The 19,123-nt window shown below is 37.1% G+C and overlaps 1 pseudogene; it reads left to right on the plus strand.

The window, feature by feature from the left end:
• The first annotated feature begins 1,111 nt into the window (after window positions 1–1,111).
• LOC128576929 (E3 ubiquitin-protein ligase SIAH1-like) lies at window positions 1,112–3,532 on the plus strand (annotated as a pseudogene).
• Window positions 3,533–19,123: the final 15,591 nt, after the last annotated feature.

Consider the following 19,123-nt stretch of genomic DNA (forward strand, 5'->3'; position numbering starts at 1 on the left):
GGTGGAGGGAGGGTAATGGGTGGGTGGGTGAGGCCACATCTACAGTGCATCTTAGACTGGGTACAGGCGAAACTTACTAAATGCAGAATACAGATGTCTACATACAATAACTAAGAAAATGCCATGAAGGCTACGCTGAACAGTTTGATAATAGTGTTTCAGATTATATATGAAACCAGAACATTGTACCCCTTGATTGCACTAATGTACACAGCTATGATTTAACAATAAAAAAAAATAAAGTCTAAGGCATCAAAGCATAAAAGTCCTTGAAGAGATTCCTGGGAAAACTCTTGAGGATATTGGACTAGGGAAAGATTTTATGAAGGAGACTTTGGTGGCAAATTTAACAACAAAAATAAACAAATGAGAATTTATTAAACAGCATCTGGACAGCTAAGGAAACAACAACCAAATCAAATGGACAACCTGCAGAATGGGCACAGATACTTGCATTTTATGAACTGGACAAAAGCTTGATAACTAGCATCTACAGAGAACTTAAATTAATCAACATGAAAAGACTCAACAATCTCATATATCACTGGACAAGAGACATGAACAGAAATTTCTCTATAGAATACAGACGCATGGCTAACAAATATATGAAAAAAGTCCTCATTGTCCCCGATCATCAGAGAAATGAAAATCAAATCTACCCTAAGTTATCACCAAACCTCAGTGAGAATGGCCTACATCTCAAAGTTCAAAGTTGTAGATGCTGGTGTGGATGTGGAGAGAAGGGCATACTTTTACATTGCTGGTGGAACTGTAACCTAATACAACCTTTTTGGATGGAAGTATGGAGAATCCTCAAAGAACTCAAATGAGACCTCCCATTTGATCCTGCCATCCCATTACTAGGTATCTACCCAGTAAGAAGAAAACACATCCTTTTATCATAAAGACATTTGCCATAGACTGTTTATCACAATTCAGTTTACAATTGCCAAAATGTGTAAACAGTGTAAATGCCCACCAACCCAGGAATGGATTAAGAAGCTGTGGTATATGTATACCAGGGAATAATATTCAGCCATGAAAAAAGATGGAGACTTTGCATCATTTGATGGAGGTGGAACATACTGTCCTTTTGTAAAGCATCACAAGAATGGAGAAACAAGAATTCAATGTGAACAATTCTAATAGGAAGGCAGTGAATGAACTAATACAAGGGGTATGGTACAGGGTGAGGGAGCAGAGAGCGAGGAGGAGTGAGGGGGATGGGGTCACAGTGTATAGCACACCTCTTAATGAATGTAATCAGTGTAACATAATTCTTTGTACCATAAATTAATCACAAACAATAAAATATATTTAAAAAATCAACATGTACCAGTGTATTACAATGATAAACAATTCAAAGGTCATAATTTTGGTATTTAAGAGGGCACAACTGAGAATTTTATTTAAGAGAATGAAATAGATTAAAAAGCAAAAAGTACACTTGTAATGTTAATTGCTAAAATTCACTAGGAACATGTTAGTTATGAATACTTATGTACCCAGTAATGCAGTAAAAATATAATTTTCTAGAGCAAAAGTGACAGAAGGAGAATTATGGAAAATCATATTACTACTGAGGCTGTTAAATTGTGTGTCCAAAGGCAAGAACAGATCAAAATTGTGGAATTACGTGAGAATAATGATAATGAAAACAGAATATATCAGAATAGACCACTACAGCCATGATCAGAAAATATTGTAGGCATCTTAAATATTACTTACACTGCTGAAAATAAAAATAAATGACTTGAACATAAATTCCAAAAGCCATTACCTAATGTAAAAGTCTGAAGGGAAAAATACTAGTTAGTGGACGTTGAAATAATTGGGTTAGAAAATAAAAGTACAGTGAAATTTTACTTAGGAGGATGTTCTCCAGATCCTTCCAGGTAAATACAAAAGATGTAAAGTCCCCATCTTTCTTTATGGCTGAATGTAGGGGTATATGGCACACTTTCCCAGGTGAAGGGTTCAACTACAACTTGCATTTTATCTAACAAACGGAACAGTGCAAACTGATTTTACATACCCCTTTTATATTAACCTGAATTAAAAAAAAACCTACAGTGCAATTCATATATAAGAGGAATGGCAGATTTTCTTGGGTGGATATGAAAAACATGAAAAGTCACTGGATAAACTAATCAAAGGGGAGAAAGACAAATGCCCGAAATTTGAAATGACAAAAGTGCCATAGTCTTCAATGCAAAGAAATTTTTAAGTCTCCTAAGTGCAAAGTTTGCAGAATTCTATTCAAATATATTTGAATGCAGACACAATGGATAACTTTCTAGTGAAACACAATTCACTCACATTGGCCCCAGGAAAGGCAAAAGATGTAGGGAGACCATCACATACAACACATACTGAATTTGGATCAATAATTCTTATATAAAACAGCGGCCGGGAGTCCGGCACGTGGGGCTGCATGTCCTCAGGGCCTTGGCCACAGCTTGTGGGTTTGCAGACGCGTCCAAAGGCTGCGTGGGGGGCCGTTGGGCTGTTAGCAGAAGCCTGGCCATTCAGGGGTGCGCTCTCCAGTAGGGGCAGCGGCCCAGGGTGTCTGTTCCGTCTGGGCTCTGGCAAAAAGTGGTGGCGCTGCGTACTTCAGCAGGAGTTGAGACCTGAGCGCATTTGAGCCAGGACCGGGTTCTGGGTGCCCTCTCCGCCCAGAGAAAGGAGCTATCGGACTGCCAGGGCACTACCTGCTGGTCCCTCACAGTGTCCACCATCCCAGAGCGTGCTTGCCCTGCCTGACCCAACTGCATCCAACAGTGACTTGGTGAGTCATTTTGAGTGTCCAGTCTGCTTTGACTATGTGTTATCACCCATCCTTCAGTGTCAGCATGGTCATCTTGTTTGTACCAACTGTCACCAAAAGCTGACTTTTTGTCCAACGTGCTGGAGCCCATTAGGATTCATTCGCAACTTGGCTATGGAGAATGTGGCCAGTTCAGTACTTTTTCCTTGTCAATATGCCTCTTCTGGGTGTAGAGTAAGTCTGCCGCCCGCGGAAAAAGCAGGCCATGAAGAGTTCCGTGAGTTTAGGCTTTATTCCTGTCAGTGTCCTGGTGTTTGCTGTCAATGGCAAGGCTCTTTGGAGGCCATCATGCCCCATCTGTTGCTGCAGCATGAGTACCTTACAGTAATACAAGGGGAAAAAAAAAACAGTTTTCCTTGCTATGGACATCAGTGTTTCTGGTGTTTTTTGGTGATGATACAGTCCTGTTTTGGCTTTCACTTCATGGTGGCCTTGCAGAAACGGGAAAACTATGATGGTCAACAGTGGTTCTGCGCAATTCTACAGCTGATAGGAACATCCCAGCAGACGGAAAATTTTACTTACCGACTTGAGCTGAATGGTCATAGATGGTGATTGACTTGGGAAGGAACGTCTCGGTCTATTTGGGAGGGAATTGCCACAGCCATTATGAAGAGTGACTGCCTTGTCTTTGACACCAGCCTTGCACAGCTTTTTGCAGAAGATGGCAATTTAGGCATCACTGTAACTATTGCCAAGTGTTGAAATGGCAATAAGACATTTTCTGGCCAGTGTTGAGAACTATGGCATTTCATTTCTCAGAAAATAAGGCACCCTTCTGCAGGCCTGAAACTCTTTTGGTTGGTGGAAGGTAGATACATGAAAGTAAATGAAAGAAAGGCTGTAAAATACAGGAAGCATTTTCATTTAGTAACACTGATATCTTTAAAAAGAAGTCAACAGTAAACCACTGAAAATATATATTTGTACACCCAAGGTGGGTATCTTTGGTATTAAAAAAGGAAGCATTATAAAATAATTCTGAGCTTTGTGCTTGTTTTAGATTGATTGTATTGGTGAAAAATACTGGGTTTGTTGTTTGCATGTGTGCACGTGTGATGTGTGTGCGTTTGTGTCTGTGTGTGAGTGAGCAAACGTGTGAGTGTGTGCATGTGTGGGTTAGTTTCTCTTGAGTTGGCCAGCCATCTTGAGTGGTGTTGGACCACTGCTTTTCCCCTTTGGGAGTCACTATGCAGTGCTACTATGTGTGTGTGTGTGTGTGTGTGTGTATTTGCTAATTTTTATTCTAGTTTTGATTAAATAAATTTGAGTTTGTTTTCTGTAATTCATGTTTTCCTCACTTTTTTGGGTACCATTTTAAAGTTTGCATCTTTTGATATGCATAATTGTTTATGGTAAAGTTTATACTGTGTTAGATACATGTTTTCTCTACCCCCTATTAATCAGTTTATTAGAAATATTTTAAATTCAGCTATTTGGTGAAGTTCCAGAAGGGAAATTTGATATCAGAAAAATTGTTGAAAGCTCTTTAAAGCAGCTCTAAAATGGTCTCTCTCTTTCTCTTTTTCTCACTCTTTCTGTTCTACAATTGAGTCATACCTTCAAATTTAATCTTTAACGGTTAGGAAATAATTGATTTCTGAAATATTGAAAACAAATGAGGCATTTTCTCTCTTTCAAATACCTTGGGCAAATCACATGTTGAAAATTTGTTATTATATGTATTGGTTTGGCAAAAGAAGGCATCGTTGTGCACAGTATTTGTAATGAAAAGCAAATCATTTCTTTTTAAAAAAAGCAATTGCAAGAAAGTATGTTTTTGGTCTTTTCTACTTACCATTGAAAGGATATCTGGCAGTAAAAGAAAAAGCACCAGCCCCAGATCTTTTCAGAGTTGAATTCTAGAAAACTGTTAGATGGAAGATAATATCAATATTATCCAAACTATTTCAAGAGTATGGGAAATATATAAAATGAAGAAACAAGTATAAAACTGATTTGAAAACGAGGCTAAAATAGCACCGCAAAAATGAAAGTACAGATCACATAAATTAATAAGAATGTTCTTAAGTAAAATATTAGCAAGCCCAAGTAAAAACATATCAAAAATACATCATGAACTTATGATGGAGCTTATGATTTCATGCACGTTATTCCGTGTATACAGAGTGTTTCAATATTAGAAAGATTGTTAATATAACTTGAGTATTCATGGAGCCAAGGCAGGGACAATATTTGCTCGACTTTCATGCCGGGCAAGAGGGTCTCTCTGGAGAAGGAGTCCCAGCCTTGGGCAACTCTTCTGTGGGGTGAGACAAGAGGTCTTCAGCTCACTGCTTGCTTGTAGAGATCTTATAGCAAGTCACTCTCTTGGGGGAGGGGGACTGACACTCATCCTCTTTGGGATGGGTTTTGTACCTGAAATTTGCGTTGCTGAAGTCTCAGCTCGCCCAAGCAGGGATAACGTGCAATTATCAAGCTTGTCTCTCAGCTCAGCTCCTGACCTTCAGCTTTATTGGGTACTTTCCAGCCATTATCTCTCCCTCTGGACAGGAGCTTCTGTTGAAAACTGGCTCCAGTTGTCCATCTTCTCCCTTCCCTCCAACATAATATTTTAATGTGCCAAGGAAAAATCATCACCCTAAGTTTCTATATCCAGCTATATTAACATTCAAAAGTTAGCAAAATGAAGCTATGTCACATACAAAGATACTCATTCACTCCTTTTAAAAGAACTCAATCTTGCTAAATAAAAGAATTAAGAAAGGATATATTTAATAAGAATAAAATATGAGGAAAGGAAGTATTTTCAAGACAAAGTGGTAAGAACAGAAATCTTTTGGTATATCTGCTTTATTATTAAGTAAAATAATAATATTTTAAATTTTGAATTAAAATTTTAGACATATGGGGGAGGTGGAACATGATGGTGGACGGGACAGATGTGTAGCCCATCTCTCCCAAGTCATCAGGTGAGAGGAAAGGGGATCTGGACTTTTTCCCTGTGTGGATTATTGGTGTGGACAGACAGCTGGAGACATGCAGCAAATTGGCGGATTGCTGTATCTGAGGTATAATTTAAAACCAGGACCCTGTTGTAGAGATTTTCCATGCTTGGCCATGCTGGCCGGCAGGCCCCTCCCTCACGGAGGACAGCAACTTGTAATTCCTGGCAAAACCCAATATACAAAAGTTTATACCTGAGACGAGTTTAGTGCCCCGAAAGGGGTCCCGCTCAGAGCCACAAGGGGCTAAGAAACCCGATGGGAAATTGAAGGGAAGGGATCCCACCCGGGAAATAGACATTTTGAATTGTCCAAAATGGCGGACACCTTCCCCTAGAACAACAGGAGTTATTAAATAGACTGGAGCATTCCTGGTGGGGAGTATTGTTGTGGGCTGGCAGTTCAGGCTGTGCGGAGAACTTGGGGGTGGCTAGACTCAAAAGTCCAGATTCAAAAGTGAGACTCTGAGCCACAAAAACTGAGGATAAAGTCTCTGTGCGCTGCAGTCATGGGAGCTGGCAGCAGCTAAAGCAGGCTGCAGCCAGCATGCTCCCCAACAGCCAATTGCAGTTGCCAGTTTAGCGAGAATGTGGGAGCAGAGTGGAAAGATTTGTTAAGTGTGGAGTCCTGCACCAAGTTGGGAGGTCGGATAGGAGTGCTGTCTGGAAAAGAGCAGCTGAGGTTGGACGATAATTAGATAATAAACTTTTACAGAAACTCCCAAATGGCAATCAGCCAGGTAGGGTGGTTACCGTGGTAACAGTGTAAACTGTGAGCCAGGTATAAGCCTGGGAACCACTCACAGCGCCACCTGGTGTCCAGAAAGTATATTGCATTATAAATATATTCCTATGAAAGTTGATCCCTACGTCATACATATAGAAGTGTATTTCTACATATATACAAGAATAATATTTTTGTGGTTGGTTCTCTCTTTTTTTCTTTTTCTCATCATTGTCTTGGAGGAACTATTGTTAATTTTTTAATTTTTATATATATATATATTTTTTATTTTTATTTTTTCTATTTTTATTTATTTATTTATTTATATATTTTATTAATATTAAATCATAGCTGTGTACATTAATATGATCATGGGGCACCATACACTGGTTTTATAAATAGTCTGACACATTTTCATCACACTGGTTAACATTGCCTTCCTGGCATTTTCTTAGTTATTGTATTAAGACAATTATATTCTACATTTACTAGGTTTCACATGTACCCTTGTAAGATGCACCGCAGGTGTAATCCCACCAATCACTCTCCCTCCGCCCATCCTCCCCCTCCCTCCCCTCCCTCTCCACCTTCCCCATATTCTTAGATTATAACTGGGTTATAGCTTTCATGTGAAAGCCATAAATTAGTTTCATAGTAGGGCTGAGTACATTGGCTACTTTTACTTTCATTCTGGAGATACTTTACCAAGAAGAATATGTTCCAGCTCCATCCATGTAAACATGAAAGAGACAAAGTCTCCATTTTTTTTAAGGCCGCATAATATTCCATGGTGTACGTATACCACAATTTATTAATCCTTTCGTGGAAGTATTATTTTTTCAAGATCTTTAAAGTATGACAGTGGAGCTTTAATAGGGATTGCATTAAAATAAGCCTGGGAACCACTCACAGTGCCACCTGGTGTCCAGAAAGTATATGGCATTATAAATATATTCCTACAAAAGTTGATCCCTACGTCATAAATAGATATAGATGTGTATTTCTACATATATACAAGAATAATATTTTTGTGGTTGGTGTCCTTTTTTTTCTTTTTCTCATCATTTTCTTGAAGGAGCTATTGTTAATTTTTTATTATTTATATATATAATTTTTATTTTTTCTATATTTAGTTTTTTCTTTCTTCTTTTTTTAACTTTTTTATGAACACCACTTTTTATTTCCTTTTACCCTTCTCTCTTCCTCTTCTTCCCTTCTTATGGTTTCTGAGAGTGCTTAAATCAGATTTTTAGAGGTGTTATTGTTTGTACGTTTTGTTTGTTTTTTACCTTTTTTCTTCAATTTTTTATGATTATCATTATTTTTATTGTAGTTGTCTTTTTGTAGTTGTATGTATGTCTATGTGTTTCTGATCGTTTGTGCATCTGTGGGCTTGTGTGTCTGGTAGCCTTTTTATCTGTTTATTTGCTCATTTGGTCTCAATGAGTTTGGTGATTTGCTAAATCCTCAGGTTGGCTATTTTCTCTAACTCCAATTCTCACATTCAATAAGAACAAGGGGGACCAGGGGACGATGGCTGATTGGAGCCAGCTCTCAATAGATGCCCCAGTCTGGAGGGAGAGATAATGACCAGAAAGAACCCACCAAAGCTGCAGGAGGAGGGCTGAGCTGAGAGATGAGATAGATAATTGCTCGTCTTACCTGCTGAGGCAAGCTTCGACTCCAAAGAAAATATTTTCAGAGGCGAAGACAAGAAGGCTGACAGAAGCCATCTTTCCACAGAGGCTCCCATCCAGAAGGAGAGTTAAAGGACAGAAATTTAGCAAGTAACCTGGTGCATTAGAGCTACACCAAGAGAGAAGGTTGAAGAACACACATCAACCACTCTGAGACAAGCTGCAACCCCAAGGATACAAACAAAAGGTGCAAAATCCATCACCAAGCGGACAGGAGTCCATTCCCCATGAGAACGGCTCGAAGTGCCCCACAAATAAACAAGCAGATTTCAAAATATTTGAGTTGTCAACAGAGCCCTGTGATCCAGTTGCCAGAGAACTTTTAAGCTCTCCCACCTGAGACAGGTGCTGACTGAGACAACTGATTTAGATTTTTGAACTGAGCCAATATCCTGAGGACAATTCAAGTGGTGTCTGGCTGTGTGGTTGTAGAAAGATTTGACTTTCTTTTTCCAATTGTTGCCTGTGGGGGGCAGGGTGACTTAATTGCTGGTATTTCTCCACAGCTGAGACTTTAACCCAGAGTAACTGTTTCACTAGGGTTGGACAGAGACCAACTGAAAACAAGACAGAACCACTTACCCCCACAACACCAAATAGGTCCCCTGTTTCTCAGGCAGTACCACCATTTGGATCCTTGATAATGCTCCAGGGGAAAAGTCAAATGGTGTAAAATAATCATGTGGCAGAACCAGAGGAAAAACTCTGGTAATGAATAAACAGAACAGACCAACCCCCCAAGGAAAAATGTAGCAGATGTAACTGAAAATCCCATCCATAAACAGCTGGCTGAGATGTCAGAAATCGAATTCAGAATTTAAATCACAAACAAGATTAATAGAATGGAGGAAAATTTGGAATTAGAAATTCAAAGAGCAATTCAAAACTCAGAATTAGAAATTCGAGAAGAAATCCAAAAGTTGTCTCAAGAATTTAACGAATTTAAAGACAAAACCACCAAAGATTTTGATGCACTGAAGCAAGAATTTACAGCCCTCAAATATCTGAAAAAATACAGTAGAATCCCTCAGTAACAGAGTGGAGCAAGTGGAAGAAAGGATTTCTGACACTGAAGACAAAGCTTTTGAATGCTCCCAAACTCTCGAAGAGGAAGAGAAATGGAGAACAAAAACAGATCATTCTCTCAGACAGCTCTGGGATAATTTGAAGAAGGCTAATATCCACCTAATTGGAATCCTTGAAAGTGATGAAGTGGCCTTGCAAGGCTCTGAGGGCCTTCTCCATGAAATTATGAAAGAGAATTTTCCAGACATGCCTAGAGATCCTGAAATTCAGATAGCAGACAGCTTCAGAACCCCAGCAAGATTCAATCCGAATAAGACATCCCCCAGGCATATCATAATCAACTTCACCAAAGCTTATATGAAGGAGAAAATTCTGAAAGCAGCCAGATGTAAGAAATCCATTACCTACAAAGGGAAGAATATAACAATGACTGCAGATCTCTCTGCTGAAACTTTTCAAGCCAGAAGAGGATGGTCATCGACTTTTATTCCTCTAAAACAAAATAACTTTCAACCCCGGATCCTGTATCCAGCTAAACTGAGTTTCATTTATGATGGAGAAATAAATACTTTAATGACATTCATATGTTGAAGAAATTTGCCATAACTAAACCAGCTCTTCAGGATATTCTTAGATCTATCCTCCATAATAACCAGCCCAATCCTGTACCACAAAAGAAAACTCACTCAGAAACTTTTCATCAAACTCCATCTTTCATAGTGGCAAAAGGATTAAAAATGTCCACTGGACTTTCAAAAAATTTGATACAGGAAATTATACCAGACTTATCAATATACTCCATTAATGTGAATGGCTTAAACTGTCCTCCAAAGGGGCACAGGTTAGCTGACTGGATACAAAAACTCAGGCCAGATATTTGCTGCATACAAGAGTCACATCTTACCTTAAAAGATAAATATAGACTCTGGGTGAAAGGATGGTTGTCCATATTTCAGGCAAATGGTAATCAGAAAAAAGCAGGTGTTGCAATTCTATTTGCAGATACAATAGGCTTTAAACCAACAAAAGTAAGGAAGGATAAGAATGGACACTTCGTATTTGTTAAGGGTAATATTCAATATGATGAGATTTCAATTATGAATATTTATGCACCGAACCAGAATTCACCTCAATTTATAAGAGAAACTCTAACAGACATGAACAACTTGATTTCCTTGAGCTCCATAATAGTCGGAGATTTCAACACTCCTTTGGAAGTGTTAGATAGATCTCCAATAAGAAGTTGAGCAAAGTAATTTTATGTTAAAACCTAACCATCCAAAATTAGGATTTAGCAAACATCTTACAGAACATTTCATCCCAACAAAACTGAATACACATACTTCTCATCAGCTCACAGAACATACTCCAAAATCAATCACATCTTTGGTCACAAATCTAACGTTAGTAATTTAAAGGATTAGAAATTATTCCTTACATCTTCTTGGACCACAATGGAATAAATGTTGAACTCAGGAACAACAGGAATCTGCATATGCATACAAAAACATGGAAGTTAAATAACCTTATGCTGAATGATAGCTGGGTCAGAGATGAGATTAAGAAGGAAATTGCCAAATTTTTGGAACAAAATGACAATGAAGACACGAATTATCTGAACCTCTGGGACACCGCAAAGGCAGTCCTAAGAGGGAAATTTATAGCACTGCAAGCCTTTCTCTAGAGAACGGAAAGAGAGGAAGTTAACAACTTAATGGGACATCTCAAGCAACCGGAAAAGGAATAAAATTCCAACCGCAAACCCAGTAGAAGAAAAGAAATATCCAAAATTAGAGCAGAATTACATGAAATTGAAAAAAAAAAGAATTATACAACAGATAAATAAATCAAAAAGTTGGTTTTTTGAAAAGGTCAATAAAATAGATAAACCACTGGCTAACCTAACCAGGAAAACATGAGTAAATCTCTAATTTCATCAATCAGAAAAGACAAAGACGAAATAACAACAGAATCCTCAGAAATTCAAAAAATCCTTAATGAATATTACAAGAAAATTTATTCTCAGAAATATGAAAATGTGAAAGAAATTGACCAATACTTGGAAGCAAGTCATCTCCCAGGCTTAGCCAGAATCAAGTGGAAATTTTGAACAGGCCAATGTCAAGTTCTGAAATAGCATCAACCATACAAAATCTCCCTAAAAAGAAAAGCCCGTGACCAGATGGCTTCAGGTCAGAATTCTACCAAACTTTTAAGAGGAACTAGTACCTATAGTACTCTACCTGTTCCAAAATGCAGAAAAATAAGGAAGACTATCCAACATGTTCTATGAAGCAAACATCACCCTGTTCCCCAAACCAGGAAAAGACCCAATAAGAAAAGAAAATTATAGACCAATATCACTAATGAATATAGATGCAAAAATACTCAACAAGATCCTAATAAAAAGAATCGAGCAACACATCAAACAAATTATACATGATGACCAAGTCGGTTTTATCTCAGGGTCTCAAGGCTGGTTCAATATACGTAAATCGATAAGAATAATTCAGTATATAAACAAATTAAAATCAAAGACCATATGATTCTCTCAATTGATGCAGAAAAACCTTTTGATAATATCCAGCATCCCTTCATGATCAGAACACTTAAGAAAATTGGTATAGAAGGGACATTTCTTAAACTGATAGAGGCCATCTACAGCAAACCCACAGCCAATATCGTATTGAATGGAGTTAAATTGAAATCATTTCCACTCAGATCAGGAACCAGACAAGGCTGCCCATTGTCTCCATTGGTGTTTAACGTTGTAATGGAAGTTTTAGCCATCACAATTAGGGAAGAAAAGGTGATCAAGGGTGTCCACAGAGGGTCAGAAGGGATCAAACTTTTGCTCTTCACAGATGATATGATCGTATATCTGGGAAACACCAGGGATTCTTCTACAAAACTCTTAGAAGTGATCAAGGAATACAGCAGCGTATCAGGTTACAAAATCAAAATTCATAAATCAGTAGCCTTTATACATACCAATAATAGTCAAGCTGAAAAAACAGTTAAGGACTCTATTCCTTAAACAGTAATGCAAAGAAGATGAAATATTTGGGAATTTATCTAACAAAGGACATGAAATATCTCTATAAAGAGAACTGTGAAACTCTAAGAAAAGAAATAGCTGAAATGTTAACAAATGGAAAAACATACCATGCTTATGGCTGTGAAGAATCAACATTGTTAAAATGTCCATACTACCCAAAGCAATATACAATTTTAATGCAATCCCTATTAAAGCTGCACTGCCATACTTTAAAGATCTTGAAAAAATAATACTTCATTTTATATGGAATCAGAATAAAACCTTGAATAGCCAAGACATTACTCAGAAATAAAAACAAAGCAGGAGGAATCATGCTACCTGACCTCAGACTATACTATAAATCGATAGTGGTCAAAAGAGCATGGTACTGGCACAAAAACGAGAAGTAGTTGTTTGGAACAGAATAGAGAACCAAGAGATGAGTCCAGCTACTTAACATTATTTGATCTTTGACAAGCCAATTAAAAACATGCAGTGGGGAAAAGATTAGCTATTTAACAAATGTTGCTGGGTGAACTGGCTGGCAACTTGTAGAAGACTGAAACTGGACCCACACCTTTCACTATTAACTAAGATAGACTCTCACTGGATAAAAGATTTAAACTTAAGACATGAAACTATAAAAGTACCAGAAGAAAGTGCCTGGAAAATCCTTGTAGCATTCGGTCTGGGTGAGTATTTCATGAGGAGGATCTCACTGGCAATTGAAGCAGCTTCAAAAATACCCTACTGGGACCTGATCAAACTAAAAAGCTTCTGCACAGCCAAGAACACAGTAAGTAAAGCAAGTAGATACCCCTCAGAATGTGAGTAGATATTTGCATGTTTTGTCTCCTAGAAAGGTTTAATAACCAGAATCCACAGAGAACTCAAACATATAAGGAAGAAAAGAACAAGTGATCCCATCGCAGGCTGGGCAAGGGACTTAAAGAGAAACTTCCTTGAAAAAGACAGGCGCACAGCCTACAGACATATTAAAAAATGCTCATTATCTTTAATCATCAGAGAAATACAAATCAAAACTACCTTGAGATACCATCTAACTCCAGTAAGATTAGCCCAAATCACAAAATCCCAAGATCAGAGATGTTGGAGTGGATGTGGGGAAAAGGGAATACTTCTACACTGCTGGTGGGAATGCAAATTAGTACATTCCTTTTGGAAAGATGTGTGGAGAACACTTAGAGATCTAAAAATAGATCTGCCATTCAATCCTATAATTCCTCTACTAGGTATATACCCAGAAGACCAAAAATCACATTATAACAAAGATATTTGTACCAGAATGTTTATTGCAGCCCAATTCCTAATTGCTAAATCATGGAAAAAGCCCAAGGGCCCATTGATCCACGAATGGATCAATAAATTTTGGTATATGTACACCATAGAATATTATGCAGCCTTAAAGAAAGATGGAGACTTTACCTCTTTTTCATGTTTACATGGATGGAGCTGGAACATATTCTTCTTAGTAAAGTATCTCAAGAATGGAAGAAAAAGTACCCAATGTACTCGGCCCTACTATGAAACTAATTTATGGCTTTCATATGAAAGCTATACCCCAGCTATAACCTATGAATAAGGGGAAGGGGGAGAGGGAGGGGATGGAGGGTCGAGGATGGTCGAAGGGAGGGTGATTTGTGGGATTACACTTGTGATACATCTTACAAGGGTACATGTGAAACTTAGTAAATGTAGAATATAAATGTCTTAACGCAATAACTAAGAAAATGCCAGGAAGTCTATGTTAACCAGTGTGATAAAAATGTGTCAAACTGTTTATAAAACCAGTGTATGGTGCCCCATTATCTCATTAATATACACAGCTATGATTTACCAGTAAAAAAAAAAAATAGACATATGTAATGAAGGAGACTTCCCTATGAGCGTATAAGTGTTGATCAGTGGATTAAAATATGCTAATACAAAAGGATCTGTTTAGAAGGAGAAAACATATCTGAATAACTTTAGACTTTGTAAAAGTACTTCATATCTATGTGTGAGAAAATATAATCACAGAAATAATAGAGATGGAATTCTTAACTTTAAAAGAAATTAAAAATTGATAAACCCAATAGAAGGAAAGGAAACAGAAAAAAACTAATAAATACAAAATTTTAAATACTTGTTAGAAATAAGTTCAAATATATTAATGTATAATTCAGGGCAGAATGACAGAACATTAGCATTTATATAAAGTTTTAGAATAGGAAACTGTATTGTGTATCATTTATGGATATATGGATTTATGAATACATGGTTAAAATATAAAATCATGGAATAGAAAAATACACACTAACTTCAAGACAGTAATTGCGTCTCGGAATGAAGAGAAGAAGGGATGTGAATGAGATTTTGAAGCACTACAATTGGATCTTCAATTATTACCTGTAATGTTTTGGAGTTTTTCTTCTCTGTATACACGTAAGAAGCACAGAGAAAAAAAATCCTCTTAGTATTTCTTTTTCTTTTCTTTTTTTTTCCTTTGAGGTGGAGTCTCACTCTGTTGCCCTGGGTAGTGTGCTATGGCATAGCTCCAAGCAACCTCAAACTTTTGTGCTCAAGCGTTCCTCTTGCTTCAGCCTCCCGAGGATCTGGGATTACAAGTGCCAACCACTATGCCCAGCTGGTTTTTCTATTTTTAGTACACATGGGGTCTTGCTCTTGCTCGTGCTGGTCTCAAACTCCTGAACTCAAGCAATCCACCCACCTGGGCCTTCCAGGGTGCTAGCCACCACACCCTACCTCTTAATATTTCTTAACATTTGAGATGAGTGAGTACATAGGACTTATATTATTCTCAACACTTTTCTGTGTGCATGGGTTAGTATAATCTGGGTTATGCTGCAGAAACAATCCCAAATCACTTCAGTTTAAAACAATAAAACTTTGTTTCTTGCCCGCACCAATGTGCAACAAAGGAAGTTTTCTTCATGTTTACCACTTAGGAACTCCAGAATGGTGGAGGCTTAATCCTGATACATGCTTTCATGAATATCTTGGCAGGAGGAGGGAACATGCCAAATTCATCTAGTTACACAGTGCCACTGCTGCTTGCATTTCTTTGGCCCAAGCAAGTCATATATGCCCATGCCTAACTTTATGGAAAGGGGGTGAATGCCATTCTACTTTATGCCCAGAAAGAACAGAATAGAACAGTTTGTAAACAAAGCCATCATCATCACATATGAGGGAGATAATATACAAATTCTGAAAAAAATTATATGTAAAGAACATGTTTTAGTTTAGGCTGCTGTAACAAAATGCCATAGACTGGGTAGCTTAAACAACAAACATTTATTTCTCACAGTTCTGGAATCTGGAATCTGAAATCAAGGTATCAACAATGGTCAGGTTCTTGGTTAAGGCCCTCTTATCCTCACATGGCAGAGAGGACCCACCCTGATGACCTGATTATCTCCCCCAAACTCTGCCTCTAAATACCAATACACTGGGGATGAGGCTTCAACATAAACATTTTGGAGGGACATAAACATTTAGTCCATAGCAGACACAATCCTAGATATGTCCTGCTAAAATATTTAAATAATAGGTGATCCTTACAAACTTCTTGCAGGAGTATCCAAACTTTTGTTTTCTCTGCGCCACATTGGAAGAAGAGTTGTCTTGGGCCACACATTAAATATACAAATTCTAATAAACACTGATGAGGAAGAAAAAAAAAGGTGCATGCATAATTTTCATAATATCTGCCACCACAGATAAGCAAAAAAGTCCTTTCATAATCCTCATGTGTCCTGTAGGCTTCAGGTTGGCCATGACTGTGAGGGAAAGAATTTACTTCCATAAGAATAATATCTGGTTCTATACACACTTCTCCATAACACCAAATACCATAAAACAATGGAACAGAATCCATCAGAATGAAGGGAAATAATTACTTAAATATTTTCAGTGGAATTATTTGTAACATTTTGTTTATATTTTCTATTTGTTCCATACTTCCTATGGTAATTTTTTCTCCTTACTTGCTTCTTTTATTTTTTCTACTTCTATTTTTTCTCATTATTTTCACACACACAAACACTTTTTATAGTCTTTTAGTGTTTGCCATGGAGGGATTTTAAAAAATTAAACCTTTTATTTTGGGATGATTTTAGATTCACATGCAATTTTAAGAAATAATACAAAGATATCCTGTGTATACTTTACCTATTTTTCCCCAATGGTAGGTAGTATCTTCAAAATTATAGTACAATATCAAAATCAAGATGTTGATTTTCATACAGTCAAGATACAGAGCAGTTCATTACCACAAGGATCCTTCCTGTTGACCTTTTGTAGCAATTCCTACCTCCCTTCTTCCCTACCACCATCCTTGGTCTGAGGCAACCACTAATCTGTTATCTATATCTATAACATTGTCATTTCAAGAATGTTATATACATGGGACTATAGTATGTGACCTTTTGGGACTGAGTTTTTACACTTACCATAATTCTGTGGAGATTCATCTAACTTGTTAAATGTGAATAGTTTAGACAGAGTTGTATTCTACAGTATGGATACACCACAGTTTAATCATTCACCTCTGGAAGGGCATCTAGATTATTTCAAGTGTTTTATTATTATGAATAAAGCTGTTATGAACATTTGTATAGATCTTTGTGTTAACTTTTCATGTATCTAGGATGAATGGTTGGGAATACACTTGCTGGATTATATGGTAGTTAGATGTCGAGTTTTGTAAGAAACTACCTGTTTTCCACCTGTGGTTGTGCCATTTTATATTCCCACCTGCCATGCAGTTTCTCCATATTTTAGCCAATATTAGATGTTCTATTTTTTATTGTACTCATTTTAACAGATGTATAGTGATATGTCATTTTGGTTTTAATTTGCATTTCCAAAGTGACTGATGTACAACTGTTTTTCATATACTTCTTCACAATCTGTATATCTCTTTGAATGAATTGTGGGGGGTTTTGTCTTATTTTCTAATATCTATTTTCTAATTGTATTGCTTTTTCTTTTTAAATGCTGAGTTTGTTGTATATTTTAGATTGTAGTCCTATGTTAGAAATGTGGTTTGCAATTACTTGCTTTCAGTCTATAGTTTGCTTCTCCATCTTCTTTTTAAAGTTTTTTTTTTTTTTTTTTGTAGAGACATAGTCTCACTTTTAAGGCCCTTGGTAGAGTGCCGTGGCATCACACAGCTCACAACAACCTCCAGCTCCTGGGCTTAAGCGATTCTCTTGCCTCAGCCTCCCGAGCAGCTGGGACTACAGGTGCCTGCCACAGCACCCGGCTAGCTTCTCCATCTTCTTAAGAGAATCTTTAGAAAAACAAAATTTTTAATTTTGATAAGATCTAATTTACTGATTTTTTTCTTTTATTGATTGTGCTTTTGGTGTCAAGTCTATGAACTTTTTGTTTTATCCAGAATCCTGAATATCTTCTCCTATGAATTTTGAAAAGTTTTCAGTTTGACCTTTAATTTTAATTCTATGATCCATTTTGAGTTAATTTTTGTAAAAGATATTAGTTTTGGTCCATTTAAGTTGTTGAATTAGTCCTCAAAGTTGTTCATAATATCCCTTTGTTATCCTTACAGAGGATGCTAAATGGGTTGTTGCATAACCTGCTTTGTTCATGCTATCGGTGATTTGTGTCTTCTGTCTTTTTATGTTTATCTGTCTTGCTAAAGGTTCATAAATGTAAAAAGAAATTGAAGAATTAGCTTTTTGTCTCATTGATTTTCTGTATTATTTTCTTTTTAAAAATTTCATTGATTTTGCTCTTTATTATTTTCTTCTTTCTGCTTGCTTAGGATCTATTTACACTATTTTGAAGTTCTTGCTATAGCTCAGCATCTAGGGCGCCAGCCACATACACTGGAGCTGGCAGGCTTGAACCTAGCCCCAGCTTGCCAAACAACAATGACAACTACAACCAAAAAATAGCCAAGTGTTGTGGCGGGCACCTGTAGTCCCAGATACTTGGGAGGCTGAGGCGAGAGAATCACCTAAGCCCAAGAGTTTGAGGCTGTGATGCCAAGGAACTCTACTGAGGGTGACATAGTGAGACTCTGCCTCAAAAAAAAAAAAGAATTTAGGTTATTGATTTGAGACATTTTCCCTATTGTAATGTAAGTATCACTATTAGTTTGCCTCTTGGTATTGCTTTTATGGCATCTTACATATTTTGACATATTGCATTTTTATTTTCATTCTGATGATATTTTCAATTTCATTTGAAATTTCATTCATGACCCATGGATGTTTAGAAATGTTATTTAATTCCAAGTATTTTGAGATTTTATTCTTCTCTTTCTCTCACTGGTTTCTAGTTTCTAGTGTTCTGTATATTTCAGCCAGATCCTATTGATTTTTCAGTCAGATTATGTTGTTTGGTGCTTCTTACTAATTTTTTTGTCTGGTAGTTATATCAGTGAGGGCATTAAAGTCTTTAACTCTAATTGTGTGTCTTTTTTTTTCATTTCAGCTCTATCAGGTTTTGTGTCATGTATTTTTTTTCACTAGGAAAGTTTATTTATTTATTTATTTTTATTAGATCATAACTGTGTACGTTACTGCATTAATGGGGTACAATATTCTGATTTTATATACCATTTGGAATGTTTACATCAAACTGGTTAAGCTCCATGGCTCGTACACATTTAGGATATCACATGTCCTGATGAATTGATGCTTTTATCATTCTATCCCTCTTTTCTCCAGTAATTTTCTTTGTTATAAAGTCTACTTTAAGCTGGGCATTGTGGCGAGTGCCTATATTCCCAGCTACTTGGGAGGCTGAGGCAAGAAGATTCCTTGAGCCCAAGAGTTTGAGGTTGCTGCAAGCT

This window comes from Nycticebus coucang, chromosome X (genome assembly GCF_027406575.1).
Source record: "Nycticebus coucang isolate mNycCou1 chromosome X, mNycCou1.pri, whole genome shotgun sequence".
In the NCBI taxonomy this organism is placed as follows: Eukaryota; Metazoa; Chordata; class Mammalia; order Primates; family Lorisidae; genus Nycticebus; species Nycticebus coucang.